Here is an 18,252-nt window from a genome sequence, read left to right as displayed (position 1 = left end):
AGATGGCGGAAGATTAAGACATGGAGATCACCTTCCTCCCCACAAATACATCAGAAATACATCTACATGTGGAACAACCCCTACAGAACACCCACTGAATGCTGGCAGAAGACCTCAGACCTCCCAAAAGGCAAGAAACTCCCCACATACCTGGGTAGGGCAAAAGAAAAAAGAAAAAAGAGACAAAAGAATAGGGACGGGACCTGCACCAGTAGGAGGGAGCTGTGAAGGAGGAAAAGTTTCCACACACTAGGAAGCCCCTTCACTGGTGGAGACTGGGGGTGGCGGGGGGAAGCTTTGGAGCCATGGAGGAGAGCGCAGCAACAGGGGTGCAGAGGACAAAGTGGAGAGATTCCCGCACAGAGGACTGGTGCCAACCAGCACTCACCAGCCTGAGAGGCTTGTCTGCTCACCCACCAGGGCGGGCGGGGGCTGGGAGCTGAGGCTCCGGCTTCGGAGGTCAGACCCCAGGGAGAGGACTGGGGTTGGCTGCGTGAACACAGCCTGAAGGGGGCTAGTGAGCCACAGCTAGCTGGGAGGAAGTCCGGGAAAAAGTCTGGAACTGCCTCAGAGGCAAGAGACCATTGTTTCGGGATGTGTGAGGAGAGGGGATTCAGAGCACCGCCTAAACGAGCTCCAGAGACGGGCATGAGCCGCAGCTATCAGCGTGGACACTAGAGATGGGCATGAGACGCTAAAGCCTGTGTGCAAGCACAGGTCACTATCCACACCTCCACTCCCGGGAGCCTGTGCAGCCCCCCAGTGCCACGGTCCCGTGATCCAGGGCCAACTTCTTCCCCAGGAAAACACACGGCACACCTCAGGCTGTTGCGACGTCACACCACCCTCTGCAGCCCTGGGCTCACCCTGCATTCCATACCCCTCCCTCACCCGGGCCTGAGTGAGCCAGAGCCCCCTAATCAGCTGCTACTTTAACTCTGTCCTGTCTGAGCGGAAGAACAGACAACCTCAGGCAACCTATAAACAGAGGTGGGGCCAATCCAAAGCTGAACTCCAGGAGCTGTGCAAACAAAGAAGAGAAAGGGAAACCGCTCCCAGCAGCCTCAGGAGCAGCGGATTAAATCTCCACCATCAACTTGAAGTACCCTGCATCTCTGGAATACCTGAATAGGCAACGAATCATCCCAAAATTGAAGCGGTGGATTTTGGGAGCAACGATAAATATATTTTTTTCCTTTGTCTCTTTTTGTGAGTGTGTATGTATATGCTTCTGTGTGTGATTTTGTCTGCGTAGCTTTGCTTTTACCATTTGTCCTGGGACGGGGGGTCTGTCCGTTTGGGGTTTTTTTTTTAGCATAGTTTTTAGAGCTTCTTATCATTGGTGGATTTGTTTTTTGGTTTGGTTGCTCTCTTCTTTCTTTTTTTTCTTTTTTTATTACTTTTTAATGTTTTTATTTTTAATAATTATATTTTATTTTAATAACTTTATTTTATTTTATTTTTCTTTATTTCTTTCTTTTTTTCTCCCTTTTCTTCTGAGCCATGTGGCTGACAGGGTCTTGCTGCTCCGGCCGGGTGTCAGGCCTGTGCCTCTGAGGTGGGAGAACTGAGTTCAGGACATTGGTCCACCTGAGGCCTCCCAGCTCCATGTAATATCAAACGGTGAAAGCTCTCCCAGAGATCCCCATCTCAATGCTAAGACCCAGTTCCACTCAACGACCAGCAACCTACAGTGCTGGACACCCCATGCCAAACAACTAGCAAGACAGGAAGACAAACCCACACATTAGCAGAGAGGCTGCCTAAAATCATAAGGTCACAGACACCACAAAACACACCACTGGACGCAGACCTGCCCACCAGAAAGACAAGATCCAGCCTCATCCACCAGAACACAGGCAATAGTCCCCTCCACCAGGAAGCCTACACAACTCACTGAAGCAACCTTAGCCACTGGAGGCAGACACCAAAAACAACAGGAACAACGAACCTGTAGCCTGCGAAAAGGAGACACCAAACACAGTAAGTTAAGCAAAATGAGAAGACAGAGAAACACACAGCAGATGAAGGAGCAAGGTAAAAACCCACCAGACCAAACAAATGAAGAGGAAATAGGCAGTCTATCTAAAAAAGAATTCAGAGTAATGACAGTAAAGATGATCCAAAATCTTGGAAACAGAATGGAGAAAATAAAAGAAACGTTTAACAAGGACCTAGATGAACTAAAGGGCAAACAAACAATGATGAACAACACAATAAATGAAATTAAAAATTCTCTAGAAGGAATCAATAAGAGAATAACTGAGGCAGAAGAACGGATAAGTGACCTGGAAGCTAAAATAGTGGAAATAACTACTGCAGAGCAGAATAAAGAAAAAAGAATGAAAAGAATTGAGGACAGTCTCAGAGACCTATGGAACAACATTAAATGCACCAACATTCGAATTACAGGGGTCCCAGAAGAAGAAGAGAAAAAGAAAGGGACTGAGAAAATACGTGAAGAGATTATAGTTGAAAACTTCCCTAACATGGGAAAGGAAATAGTTAATCAAGTCCAGGAAGTGCAGAGAGTCCCATACAGGATAAATCCAAGGAGAGACATGACAACACACATATTAATCAAACTATCAAAAATTAAATACAAAGAAAAAATATTAAAAGCAGCAAGGGAAAAACAACAAATAACATATAAGGGAATCCCCCATAAGGTTAACAGCTGATCTTTCAGCAGAAACTCTGCAAGCCAGAAGGGAGTGGCAGGACATATTTAAAGTGATGAAAGGGAAAAACCTACAACCAAGATTACTCTACCCAGCAAGGATCTCATTCAGATTCGATAGAGGAATTAAAACCTTTACAGACAAGCAAAAGCTAAGAAAATTCAGCACCACCAAACCAGCTTTACAACAAATGCTGAAGGAACTCCTCTAGGCAGGAAACACAAGAGAAGGAAAAGACCTACAATAACAAACCCAAAACAATTAAGAAAATGGTAATAGGAACATACATATCGATAATTACCTTAAATATAAATGGACTAAATGCTCCAACCAAAAGACACAAACTGGCTGAATGAATACAAAATCAAGACCCATTATATATGTTGTCTACAAGAGACCTCAGACCTAGGGATACATACAGACTGAAAGTAAGGGGATGGAAAAAGATATTCCACGCAAATGGAAATCAAAAGAAAGCTGGAGTAGCAATTCTCATGTCAGACAAAATAGACTTTAAAATAAAGACTAGTACAAGAGACAAAGAAGGACACTACATAATGATCAAGGGATCGATCCAAGAAGAAGATATAACAATTGTAAATATTTATGCACCCAACATAGGAGCACCTCAGTATATAAGGCAAATGCTAACAGCCATAAAAGGGGAAATCGAAAGTAACAAAATGATAGTAGGGGACTTTAACACCCCACTTGCACCAATGGACAGATCATCCGAAATGAAAATAAACAAGGAAACACAAGCTTTAAATGATACATTAAACAAGATGGACTTAATTGATACTTATAGGACATTCCATCCAAAAACAACAGAATAAACTTTATTCTCAGATAGCCATGGAACATTCTTCAGGATAGATCATATCTTGGGTCACAAATCAAGTCTTGATAAATTTAAGAAAACCGCAATCGTATGAAGTATCTTTTCCGACCACAATGCTATGAGACTAGATATCAATTACAGGAAAAAATCTGTAAAAAATACAAACAGATGGAGGCTAAACAATACACTACTTAATAACCAACAGATCACTGAAGAAATCAAAGAGGAAACCAAAAAATACCTAGAAACAGATGACAATGAAAACACGACGACCCAAAACCTATGGGATGCAGCAAAAGCAGTTCTAAGAGGGAAGTTTATAGCAATATAATCTTACTTTAAGAAACAAGAAACATCTCAAATAAACAACCTAACCTTACACCTAAAGCAATTAGAGAAAGAAGAACAAAAAAACCCCAAAGTCAGAAGAAGGAAAGAAATCATAAAGATCAGATCAGAAATAAATGAAAAAGAAATGAAGGAAACAACAGCAAAGATCAATAAAACTAAAAGCTGGTTCTTTAAGAAGATAAACGAAATTGATAAACCATTAGCCAGACTCATCAAAAAAAAAAGGGAGAAGACTCAAATCAATAGAATTAGAAATGAAAAAGGAGAAGTAACAACTGACACTGCAGAAATACAAAGGATCACGAGAGCCTACTACAAGCAACTATGTGCCAATAAATGGACAACCTGGAAGAAATGGACAAATTCTTAGAAAAGCACAACCTTCCGAGACTGAACCAGGAAGAAATAGAAAATATAAACAGACCAATCACAAGCACTGAAATTGAGACTGTGATTAAAAATCTTCCAACAAACAAAAGCCCAGGACCAGATGGCTTCACAGGCAAATTCTATCAAACATTTAGAGAAGAGCTAACACCTATCCTTCTCAAACTCTTCCAAAATATAGCAGAGGGAGGAACATTCCCAAACTCAATTCTACAAGGCCACCATCACCCTGATACCAAAACAAGACAATGATGTCACAAAGAAAGAAAACTACAGGCCAATATCACTGATGAACATAGATGCAAAAATCGTCAACAAAATACTAGCAAACAGAATCCAGCAGCACATTAAAAGGATCATACACCATAATCAAGGGGGGTTTATCCCAGGAATGCAAGGATTCTTCAATATATGCAAATCAATCAATGTGATACACCATATTAACAAATTGAAGGAGAAAACCCATATGATCATCTCAATCGATGCAGACAAAGCTTTCGACAAAATTCAACACGCATTTATGATAAAAACCCTCCAGAAAGTAGGCATAGAGGGAACTTATCTCAACATAATAAAGGCCATATATGACAAACCCACAGCCAACATTGTTCTCAATGGTGAAAAACTGAAACCATTTCCACTAAGATCAGGAACAAGACAAGGTTGCCCACTCTCACCACTATTATTCAAGATAGTTTTGGAAGTTTTAGCCACAGCAATCAGAGAAGAAAAAGAAATAAAAGGAATCCAAATCAGAAAAGAAGTTAAGCTGTCACTGTTTGCAGACGACATGATATTATACATAGAGAATCCTAAAGATGCTACCAGAAAACTACTAGAGCTAATCAATGAATTTGGTAAAGTAGCAGGATACACAATTAATGCACAGAAATCTCTTGCATTCCTAGACACTAGTGATGAAAAATCTGAAAGAGAAATTAAGGAAACATTCCCATTTACTACTGCAACAAAAAGAATAAACTACCTTGGAGTAAACCTACCTAAAGAGACAAAAGACGTGTATGCAGAAAACTATAAGACACTGATGAAAGAAATTAAAGATGATACAACGAGATGGAGAGATATACCATGTTCTTGGACTGGAAGAATCAACATTGTGAAAATGACTCTACTACCCAAAGCAATCTACAGACTCAATACAATCCCTATCAAACTACCAGTGGCATTTTTCACAGAACTAGAACAAAAAATTTCACAATTTGTATGGAAACACAAAAGACCCCAAATAGCCAAAGCAATCTTGAGAAAGAAAAATGGAGCTGGAGGAATCAGGCTTCCTGACTTCAGACTATACTACAAAGCTACAGTAATCAAAGACAGTATGGTACTGGCACAGAAATATAGATCAGAAATATAGATCAATGGAACAGGATAGAAAGCCCAGAGATAAACCCACACACATATGGTCACCTTATGTTTGATAAAGGAGGCAAGCATATACAGTGGAGAAAAGACAGCCTCTTCAATAAGTGGTGCTGCGAAAACTGGACAGCTACATGTAAAAGAATGAATTAGAACACTCCCTAACACCATACACAAAAATAAACTCAAAATGGATTAAAGACCTAAATGTAAGGGCAGACACTATCAAACTCTTAGAGGAAAACATAGGCAGAACACTCTATGACATAAATCACAGCAAGATCCCTTTTGACCCACCTCCTAGAGAAATGGAAATAAAAACAAAAATAAAGAAATGGGACCTAATGAAACGTCAAAGCTTTTGCACAGCAAAGGAAACCATAAACAAGATGAAAAGACAACCCTCAGAATGGGAGAAAATATTTGCAAAGGAAGCAACTGACAAAGGATTAATCTCCAAAATTTATAAACAGCTCATGCAGCTCAATATCAAAAAAACAAACAACCCAATCCAAAAATGGGCAGAAGACCTAAACAGACATTTCTCCAAAGAAGATATACAGATTGACAACAAACACATGAAAGGATGCTCAACGTCACTAATCATTAGAGAAATGCAAATCAAAACTACATTGAGGTATTACCTCACACCAGTCAGAATGGCCGTCATCAAAAAATCTAGAAACAATAAATGCTGGAGAGGGTGTGGAGAAAAGGGAACCCTCTTGCACTGTTGGTGGGAATGTAAATCGATACAGTCACTATGGAGAACAGTATGGAGGTTCCTTAAAAAACTAAAAATAGAACTACCATACGACCCAGCAATCCCACTACTGGGCATATACCATGAGAAAACCAAGGTTAACACTGTATAACCTTTTGCCTTATTCAAAAAGACTCATGTACCACAGTGTTCATTGCAGCTCTATTTACAATAGCCAGGACATGGAAGCAACCTAAGTGCCCATTGACAGATGAATGGATAAGTAAGGTGTGGCACATATATACAATGGAATATTACTCAGCCATAAAAAGAAACGAAATTGAGTTATTTGTAGTGTGGTGGGTGGACCTAGAGTCTGTCACACAGAGTGAAGTAAGTCAGAAAGAGAAAAACAAATACCGTATGCTAACACATATATATGGTAGCTAAAAAAAAAAAAAAAAAAAAATCGTTATGAAAAACCTAGGCGCAGGACAGGAATAAAGACACAGACGTAGAGAATGGACGTGAGGACACGGGGAGGGGGAAGGGTAAGCTGGGACGAAATGAGAGAGTGGTATTGTCATATATACACTACAAAATGTAAAATAGACAGCTAGTGGGAAGCAGCCGCATAGCACAGGGGTATCAGCTTGGTGCTTTGTGACCACCTAGAGGGGTGGGATAGGGAGGGTGGGAGGGAGATACAAGAGGGAGGAGATATGGGGACATATGTATAGCTGATTCACTTTGTTATAAAGCAGAAAGTAACACACCACTGTAAAGCAATTATACTCCAATAAAGATGTTGAAAAAAAAAAAAAAAAACACAAAAGGCAAAAAAAGAGTGGAAGACCAAAACAGGAACAAAGAACAAGGGCAAGATAGAAAACACCAATGAATATGGTAGACATTAATCCAATTATATCAATAATCACTCTGAATGTCAATGTTCTAAATATACTAATCAAAAGACAGAGATTGTCAGAGTGGATCAAAAAATACAACCCAACTATCTGCTGTCTACAAAAAAACTCACTTTAAATATAGACTCCCATAGAGTAAAAGTAAATGAATAAAAAAATATATATACCATTCTAACATTAATCAAAACAAAGAAGGGGTTAACTATAATTTTTTCAGAGGGAGTAGACCTCAAAGTAAGCAAAATTATCAGGGGTAAAAAAGAGCATTACATAATGATAAAGGAATCAACTCTTCATGAAGACATAACAATCCTTAATGTGCATGTCTAACTACAGAGGGTCAAAATACGTGAGACAAAAACTGGTAGAACTATAAGGAGAAATAGATGAATTCACTATTATAATTGGAGACAATCAGGCATTGAATATATTATAGTGAATGAAAACATTTAGAGAATACGGAGAAAGACAGGCATTAAACAAACCATCCCTTAAATAAATGTATGATTACATACATACATCCATCTGTCCACTCTTCTCATTTCCCACTGCTATCACCTTAGATTGGACCCCTCATCATCTCTCACCGGGCCTATTGCAATAGCCTCTTACGTCGTCTTGCTGTTTTCAACTTTACTCCCTTCCAATCAGCCATCTATGAAGCTGCCAAAATGATCTAAGACATAAGTCTGGTCATGTTTCTCCCAAGGTGGAATAATTTCTATAGCATCCCACTGCTTAAAGAATTGATTTACTCACTCATTCAACAAATATTTACTGTTTAATGAAAACAGATATGCTGTTAATTTATTTCTTAGAAAATTAAATTAGAATCCCAAACAGCATACAAACAAAAGAGGCAGCTTATATAAGGACATTTTAACAGTGTATAACCTTTTGCCAAAGATGTTTTTTTGCTGAATACGTATACACTGTGATTGGAATGTAATTTTTTGTTCAAAACTGGATCTCTGTGTCCATTCAACAATTCTCCTATTCTCCCTTATCCCAACCTCTGGCAACTACCATTCTACCTTGCGTTTCTAATGTTGCATCCTGACACTGGAAAAGAGATTGTTACAAACTAAGTGCTTTAAGCACCTTCAGCCCTCTAATCAGCCTTTCCAATGTCCTCCCAATTCTCGAAGATGGGAGCTCCGAGGAATATTGGCTTTTCCCAATCCTCCCTCTTAATTGGCTTGGATAAACATTTCTCCAGATTGGGGAATCTCTTCCAGGCCTGACACCAAAGCCACACTCAGTGCTCAACCCACTACTATAAAACAGCCCCTGCCTTGGAGTAATAAACAATTCAAATAGTGGGGATCTCTAATGAACCTCAAGGGGGTTCCTGTCTCTGAATCTATTCCTACTTGTTTAGGTGTTTGAGAGATACATACCCTATTCTCCTTAGTTCCTCTATCCCTCTACCCCTACCCATTTATTAAACTAAGACTTCTTAGAGAAGTATCATGCTGGAATTTATTTCTCCCAAAAGGGAGAAATAATTCTAGAAATTGATAGTAGTCATCAAAGTAACCCACCAGGTGAATTAAATGATCCTTCGACATCTTTTATTTGTTTAGTTTCTAATAGAACTAGAGCAGATTCTTGGAAACACTGACCATTTGTCCCTATTGAATCAACTACCACCTTCCTGATGGGCAAACTGATGTTGGCAAAATTCACAGTGTACCTCCCATCAAAATTCAAATAAGCCCCTCAAAACTCTTCCCAGAATTAATCAATATCCTATGAGTACAGAAGCCCTTCAAGGCATAAAACCCATAATAGAAGATTACAAGGCTCAAGGTCTCATTATCCTTTATACTAGCCCCTATAGCTCTCCCATTTTTCTGGTGAGAAAATGTAAGGGCCAAGAGTGAAGGTTTGTCCGGGACCTCTGAGCAGTAAATAACACTGTCACCCCTTGACACTGTTGTTCCTAACACTCATAGTTTACTAACAGCCATTCCTGCCGGAAGCAATTTTTCTTTTTTTATTGTAATTGATTTATGCAGTGCATTCTTTAGTATTCCAGGTGATGAAGCTAGCTAATACCTTTTTGCCTTCACTTAGGAACAAAAAATTTTCACCTGGACAGTAATGCCTCAGCGTTTTACTAAGAGTTCTTATTTATCACAGATTCTGAAGGCTGATCTGGATGATATACAGTTCCCTAGAAACTTATTTACAAAATAGAAGTAGAGTCACGGATGTAGAAAACAAACTTATGGTTAACAGAGGACAAGGGCGGGGAGGGATAAATTGGGAGACTGCAACTGACATATACACACTACTATATATAAAATAGATAACTAATAAGAACCTGCTGTATAGTACAGGGAACTCTACTCAGTACTCTGAATGGCCTATCTGGGAAAAGAATCTAAAAAAAAAAAAAGAGTAGATATATGTATAACTGATTCACTCTACTGTACACCTGAAACTAACACAACATTGTAAATCAACTATACTCCAATAAAAATTTAAAAAACAAAACAAAACAGAAAAGTTCCCTAGAGGTTCTACTTTGCAATATGTGGATGATTTGCTTCTTTGCTCTCCTTCTCAAGCCTCCTCAAAGGAAGACAGTATTCACTTGCTAAAGCTTTTAGCCTTAAAGGCTTAAAGTTGCCAAAGAAAAATTGCCGTTTGCCCAAACCCAGATTCAATATTTAGGGCATCTGATATCAGAACGAGGGCTAAACCTAGATCTTGACAGACTTCATGATGTCCTAAGTTTCCCAAAACTCAAAACTTAAGTGCCAACTGTGAGGTTTTCCTGGTTTGGTTGCTTATTGACGAAACTGGATTCCAAATTTCTCTCTTATGGCCAAATTTCTATGTTTTCCTTAACAAGAACAACCCCAGCCCAATTTTATGGGAAGAAGGAGACAACATAGCCTTTAAAGGCCTTAAAGGGGAGTTTGATGAACCCACCTGTCTTTGGGCATCCCAATGACCACATCTCCCTTTTTCTTTTTGTATATGAAAAGAAAGGGAATGCCCTTGGGGTGCTGACCCAAAAACATCACCCCATAGGGTATTACAGCCAGCAACTGGACCCTGTGGTACAAGGGTACCCCCCTTGCCTTAGAGCTATTAAGGCCACTGCCCTTTTGGTTAAGGCCACTGAGAAAATCATTATGGGATCCGCTTTAACCATTTTTGTACCTCATGCAGTAGAAGCTCTCCTGAATTCTCATCACACTCAACATTTCTCTGCCAGCTACCTCACCTCCTGTTAAATCCTTTTGTTAGCTGCCCCTCACACCATTCTTCTACGTTGTAATACCTTATCCTGGCTACTCTTCTCCCCTCCATCATTTTCGAAGTCCCTCATGACTGCTTAATGCTGATGAACTAACTCCTGACTCCTCGTGATGATCTACAGGAAATTCCATCAGGTAATAATGCCGACTTCTCATGGTTCACTGATGGTTCTTTAAAAGGTGACAATGGCGAATACTGGGCTGGGTATGTTATTCCAACTCCTTTTAGTGCTGTTGAGGCAGCATCTTTTTCTACGGCTACTTTGACCCAACAGGCTGAATTATACACCCTTACACAGGCTTGTACTTTAGCCAAGGATAAAACTGCCAATATTATATTGGGTTGGCCAAAAAAGTTCATTCGGTTAGTGAATACGTTGTTCAGTAAAATTCTTGGTGAAAATGAAAAATGTCTTTTATTTTTACTTAAAACTGAAAGAAACTTTTTAGCCAACTCAATACTAATTAGTAGATATGCTTTTGGAGTAGCTCATGATTTTGGAATGTTATGGAAGCAATGTGGCTTCCTTACTTCCGGTGGACATAAAATTTTAAAATGGCCCCTATGTTCAGAAATGATGAATGCAATACTCTTACCTCCCACTTTCAGCTATTATTAAGATTCTGGGGCATTCTAAACTTGACTCTCTGGAAGCTAAGGGAAATCACCTTGCCAATACTTCTGAAAGGAAGGCTGCCCTTAAAGGAACCAACAGTAGCCAAACCACTGTCATAGTCCAAAGGGATATTTCCCCAAATGATAATTTAGAAAAACCGGCTAGAGAATCCCAACAATTGGCCTCAGAAAAGGGAAAACAAGATTGGAAATTCAACAATTGTTGGTGTGATAAAAAAGAGAAAGCTCTGGTTTGGACCAAGTAAGAACCCAGTTTTACCCTGGAGTCTAAAATTCCCACTTCTCACCACTGTACATGCACTAAACCATTAATCTACTAAAAAAATGTTAGTCTTCATGAATCAGTATTGATGGGGAAACATTAATAAGGCTGCAAAAAGTGCCTATCTCACTTGTCCTACTTTTCCAAAGTACAACCCAGGGAAGCCTGTTCATACTGTTCCCAGACATTTTAAACCGCCTAATGGACCATTAGAGATCCAGCAAATGAATTTCACACAATTTACTCCATCTAATGGATATAAATATGTTTTAATTATGGTCTGTATGTTTTCACACTGGACCAAAGCCTTCCCTTGCAGACAGGCTACTGCCTCTTCTGCGGATAAATTTCTTTTGGAAAAGATTATCCCTACCTGGGGAAATCCTCCTTAACTTCACAGTGATTGCCCAGGTGCTTCAAAATGTCTATGCTGTTTGGCTAGTTTTACAACACTATTACTGTTCTTACCACCCTCAATCCTCTGGTTTAGTCGAACGCACTACTGGTATTAAGATTCAATTGGCAAAATTTGTAAAGGCCCTCCAAATACCTTGGCCAAAAGCATTACGGCTGGTCCTTCTAAATTTCAGGTCCGCCCCTTTTGGAACTCATAAACGCTTAGCCTTTGAGACAGTCACAAGATGCCCAATGCACTTGGCTTCTGCTTCTTTTGACCTGATAAAACTGATAAAAGGAGAGATACTCTAATATTTCAAAAGCCTAATTGCTTCTATTAAAAAAAATGTTTTGGGAATTCCCTGGTGGTCCAGTGGTTAGGACTCCATGCTTCCACTGGAGGAGGACCAAGTTTGATCCCTGGTCATAGAACTAAGATCCTGCAAGCTGTGCGGTGCGGCCAAAAAAAAAAAAAAAAAAAGTTTTGACAGAGCAATCTTTTCACAGTGTGCCCTTGGGAGATGAAAACTTGAAGCATCACACCTTGCAATCTGGAAACGTTGTCCTTTAAAAAAGACACTTCCAGATGAACTCTCTTCAACCTTGCTGGAAAGGCCCCTATCGAGTACTGCTAACCAACCCCTGTGCTGCCAAACTCCCAAGGAATAGACTCTTAAGATTCACATGAGACACCTAAAGAAAGCACCAAACCCTGACTGGACCTGCACATAATCTGGTGACCTAAAAGAAAACATTTCCTGGAACTGAAGCAGATGACATCTGATGAAACAGTTTTCCCAAGATATCCAGAACAGGCTTGTTGGAAGTTTGTTGCTAAACCTTTGATGATGACATAATGCTTCAGGTGATCTCCAATGTCTATGATCTTGATAACATATGGACTTTAGACAAAAAGTACCTTAGAGTTTTCCCTCCTACCTTGTTACTCAAATGTGACCTTAATAGGTTTCTAATCTGTGCACTTTCCCTCCAATGTGAGACGCTACACCCAGCAAAAGTCCTTCATGATACTGAAGGACAAAAAGCTAAAACTAGAAAACCTGACTCTTGATCAGCAATGCTTTCAGAGAAAGGTCTTGATCAAAAGGGGGAAATGTTAAAAATTAAAACACAGAAATTTGAATTAAATACAGTTGGGAGTTTGGAAGGGGGAGATCTCATGTCCTGCGACCACAGCAGAGCCCAATAGGAAGAAGGAAGACATCTCTTCTTTCCTGAAAAAGACTCAGCCAATGAAAAGCCATACTCTTTATTTACCATAGCCCTCTCACCTTCCTTTTCCTCTCTATGAAAGCATTATCCTTCCCTTGCGGGAGTGGGGTGGGGGAGGGGGAGACACCTGTGTGTAGCTCATCATGGTTGCAGACTCCAAACTGCAATTCTCTGACTGATCCCAAATAAACACATCTTTGCTAGAGAAATATCTAGCAGTCTATTTGTTTCAGGTCAACACTGGAAACAACCTAAATGCCTATTAACAGGAAAAAGGATAAATTATGGTATAGTCGTACAATAACTTACAATACAGCAGTAAAGCTGATTGAGCAACAGCTGTACATAACAGTATGGATCAATCTTAGTAACATATTGTTGACTGGAAAAAAAGATAGCAAGTCCCATTTATAGTGAGATATCCTTTTTTATAAAGTTCAGAAGTGGGTAAAATAAATTAAATAATACATTGTTTTGGCATTTATGTCTGGTAATTATCTGGTAATTCTTTGTTTTTTAAAGCAAGGCACGATACACATAACATTCAGGAGAATGATTACCACTGGTATAGTGGGCAGGGGGACAGAATGGGGAGGAGTACAGGTAGATCTAAGGTACTAGCAGTTTTCTAGTTCTTGGGTTGGGTGGCGGGTTCATGGGTATTTATTACATTAATAAATAATAAAGAAAATGAGCTAACCATGAATCAACAATGACAGTGTGTCACAAACCAAGAATTATAAAAATACAATTCTCCCTTTCCTCAGATTAGGCCCTTAATAATCCCATTGACTATGCAAGGTTCTATCACTGCAATTACTGTGTTGTAATTATTTATGCGTGTCTGTGTACCTCACTGAACCGACAGCTCAGAGAGGATGTGTCTTCATTATCCTTATATCACCAGCATCCACCACAGTGTCTGATTCATATAGTTTATTGAATTAACTAATCAATACAAAACTGATTATCCAGGAATTTCAAAGTAAAAACATCTCAACGTATTAGCTATTATTTTATTTTGAAAATAGCATTTAATAGATGGGAAAAAAAGACAGTGAATCTGAAGGAAGTACATTTGACCTAAGAAAATAAAACCTAGATTCCTGACTTTACATTTTGATCCTTTTCTCTTCCCTGAGTCTTTATATTTTATTTTTAATACTTCATATTCTAGAAAATTCTGTTTCTAAAATGGTCAGCAAAATTTCTTTAGATGTCTCCAAGCTCAAATTAGAAAGTTACATCAATCAGAAAGAGTCTATAAGCCTTATTTTTTAAAAAAGATATTAAACTGGCACATTTAGTAGTTAAAAAAACAACTAGGCCAAACTACAAAAAGACATTCTTAAATAGCACTAAAAATATAAAGTGAATTACTTTGCCTATTGTTTTCAACACGGTAAAAAAATCCTTTTATAAAACATATTTACATATAGCTAGAGTTGGAAATTCCCTGGCAGTCCAGTGCTTAGGACTCTGTGCCTCCAGTGCAGGGGGCATGTGTTCCGTCCCTGGTCAAGGAACTAAGATCCCCCATGCCAGGTGGTGTGGCCAAAAAACAACGACAACAAAACATATAGCTACAGTGGTAAAATTAATCAATACTATTGATATTATTAAAATAGCTTGTAAAAGAACAAAATATTAGGGTAGAAAAAGATGGCTTAATCAAAGATTAAATCCTTCCATCTTTAAGTAAGTTGAGTTTGCAGACTTCCCTGGTGGCACAGTGGTTAAGAATCTGCCTGCCACTGCAATGGACACGGGTTCAAGCCCTGGTCCGGGAAGATCCCACATGTCGTGGAGCAACTAATCTCATGCACCACAGCTACTGACTGAGCCTGTGCTCTAGAGCCCAGGAGCCACAACTACTGAGCCTGCGTGCCACAGCTACTGAAGCCCACATGCCTAGAGTCCGTGCTCCGCAACAAAGAGAAGCCACCGCAGCGAGAAGCCCGCACACCGCAAAGAAGAGCGGCCCCCGCTCCCCGCAACTAGAGAAAAGCCCACGCGCAGCAACAAAGACCCAACGCAGCAAAAAAATAAATAAATAAAAAAAAATAAGTTGAGTTTGCATTTATTTACAAAACTTGAGATTGACTTTTTCCAGTCAAAGATCAAAATATTAGGTTTTTATAAGCATACGGATGCTATTCCCAATCCCTACCTCTTCCCCTGCCCCCTGTAACAGGAGAGTTTCTGTAATAAATATTTCTCTATTTTCAGAACAGCTATAAGACTTTCGGACGAGAACCAAGTTGCTATTGTATGTGTCAAAGAAACATTCCCTAGGCAAAAGATATTAAAACAAAAGAATAAGTTAAATTCTACTTACTTATGCCTCACTGAATATGCTCATTTTAACTCTAGATACCAGTATACGAAGTTCAATTCTCTTAATTTATACTATACATACATTTTTCTCATATTAACTTAGTGGTTTTTAGAAAGAAAACCTCATTGACTTGAGTCTCCAAATTTAGAGTTTGTGATTATTCCGAGTTAAGCTCAAATTTACCTTTAAATTATCAATAAAAAAAAAGTTTGTTGGCCAAATGAATCTATGAATAGAAATTTAGAAAAGATATGTCATTTGTGTTTCTAAAACTAAAACTTTTAAGTTCTTTAAAGCACTTGTTTATAGTAAAAGCCATGTTAGTGTTACTAAGTCATCTACTGTCACCAACAAGGTCTCTGGATTGGAATTTCAGTCATTTCAACACATACCTCTTACAAGTCTCTGAAATAAGAGAGGTGGATGAGTTGCTACAGAATCTTGCTGTTTCTAGTCCTTTTGTGTCTGGGTGGTGGTGGGGGTGCAGATCGTATTCTTTGCCTCAAAATGTGTTAGTAAATAAAAATAAAGGATAGCAGGCCTGATGCTGCTACCTCTAAAGAGAACTTGACCTTTGTAATGTTTCCTCCATTGTTCTGCCTGTCTGAGACACTGAACCCTGATGTACCTGCTTGCCTAGACGGTCTGTACAAATAATGTGATTCATGGTGAACACCTACTTTCCTTCAGAGTCTGGAATGTAGGGGGTTGTGGCTGGGTGCAGAGGGTGCCTATATGATCAGCCCCAATAAAACTGCTGGATTTCGAGTCTTAATTAAGCAGGCTTCTCTGGGCAGAAACACTACACAAGTGTTAACTGCATTTTATCACTGGAAGAATGAGCACATTGTATGGACCACAATGGGTGGGAGAATGTTGGAAGTTTATGATTGGATTCTTCCAGATTCCATCTGATGTGTTTTTCCCTTGTCATAATAAACTATAGCCATGATTACAAGTGACTCTTAGTTCTGTGAGTCTTTCTAGCAAGTCATCAAATGTGTGGGAATGTTGTCAGACTCCTAAAAAAGTAATTCATAGCTTTTCATTTATTTCAAATTTTAGGAAGCAGAGGAAGAAGACAATAAGCCAGATTATCTAAGGAAATATGAATAAAAATTTAGTTAGCTATAGTTTTAGATAAAAAGGTGTCTTCTTTGTCAACTTTTATTTATGTATTCATGTATGTAGCATGCTGGCCTTAAAGGTGCTTGCATCTTACATAAGGAAACATATACACACATACATACAATAAAGTGTTACAGGTAGCATAACAGATACATATAAAGGCACACAGAAGGTATGTTCAGTCCTACTTGGGATTATGCAATGTATAGCCAGGAAAAATTTCAAAAAAGAGCAGCTTAAGGTGCATGTTGAGGGGACTTCCCTGGTGGTCCAGTGGTTAAGAATCCGCCTTCCAAAGCAGGGGACACGGGTTGGATCCCTGGTCGGGGAACCAAGATCCCACATGCCACGGGGCAACTAAGCCTGCATGCCGCAACTAGAGAGCTTGCACGCCACAACTACTGAGCCCGCATGCTCTGGAGCCCACACGCCACAACTAGAGAGAAGCCCATGTGCCGCAACTAAGACCCGACGCAGCCAAAAATCAATCAATCAATAAATATTAAAAAAAAGAAAAAGATGCATGTTGAAAGTTGAGGTGGCCAAAATGATGATGATGGTGATGGTAATAGGAGGTCATTTCAGTTAGAGGGCACAGAGTAAGATATGGAGGCATAAGGTGTATTCAGAGACACTCCGAATATGGCTGATGTAGAGAATATGAGCAATTCTTGGCAACAGCCATAACACAGAATGCCTTCCACTTCAACGTTTTAGCTTTTCTATAACTCATTTAGAGCGACATGGTACTTTTAGGTTGCAATCTTCACTGTAAAAGTAGAAATTGGCTTTGAGTGCTTAGGATGCAGGGTATAAATCAGAAAATCAAAAAGCCCTGAAACAAATTCCATTCTAGTATTATTTAATTAGAAAGTGATACTTACCAACAGACTAATTTACAAAAAGTCACTCCAAATATACCTTAATGTTAAAAAAGTCTATAAACACCAGCACAAAAGCAAAAGCAATTTTGAGATGTTTATATGAGAATCCTTGTGAGAATGGGACGTAACCAGGGATTTCTATGTAGCTACAATATTTTTGGCTTATTTCATCATTTCTGTATTCCCCATGAGGAACTCTACTAATTTTACATTTCTGATTGTTGCTATATATTACGTTTTATATTCCACTTCGTTTTAGAAACATATGATAAATAACAGACATGTGCCACTAGAATTAGGTACAAGGTCGATTTTGTCAGTAACCCAGGTTTTGGGTAAATGAATAATGGAACTGAGGTTCACTTTAAAGTTACATTTAAAAATGTACCCCTTTGTTAGTCTTCAAATTACAGAAGTGTTTGAGAGTTATGTATCACTTGACGTGTGATACTAAGTTACTAACCAATTTATGAGAAAACTGCTTTCTTTAAAAAAATCAGAATCTTAAACCTATGCACAGAATTAGACTCAAGTCCATTTTTTGTTACTGATCTCAAGGAAAAGGAGTATTTTTGAATAATACCAAAAAGTTGCTAATTGTTACCTCCAATCAAGTTCTAGAAAAACATAAGTTGCATTCTTCAACAAAATAGCCAAAGCAAGTAACTAATAGTTAAAATACATCCTTTCAGATTATAGTTACTTTATCATATGACACACTTGAAGTGAACATCAATTATATCTGCACACAGGAAATTTCTTTTCATTCTATTCCCATGCAGTGCATGCAGCTAAATATAGTTTGTGAAAAGCAACCCGCTTTATAA

At 38.9% G+C, this 18,252-nt stretch overlaps 1 protein-coding gene across 7 annotated transcripts in view; it reads right to left on the bottom strand.

Annotated features, from left to right (window-relative positions):
- DCAF6 (DDB1 and CUL4 associated factor 6) overlaps nucleotides 1-18,252 on the bottom strand; it is a 166,118-nt gene that overhangs the window by 19,092 nt on the left and 128,774 nt on the right. The gene's annotated exons all lie outside the window — the stretch shown is intronic.

This window comes from Balaenoptera ricei, chromosome 1 (genome assembly GCF_028023285.1).
Source record: "Balaenoptera ricei isolate mBalRic1 chromosome 1, mBalRic1.hap2, whole genome shotgun sequence".
In the NCBI taxonomy this organism is placed as follows: domain Eukaryota; kingdom Metazoa; phylum Chordata; class Mammalia; order Artiodactyla; family Balaenopteridae; genus Balaenoptera; species Balaenoptera ricei.
The sequence above is the reverse complement of the archived record's forward strand: the minus strand, read 5'-3'. Positions and strand labels throughout refer to the sequence as shown.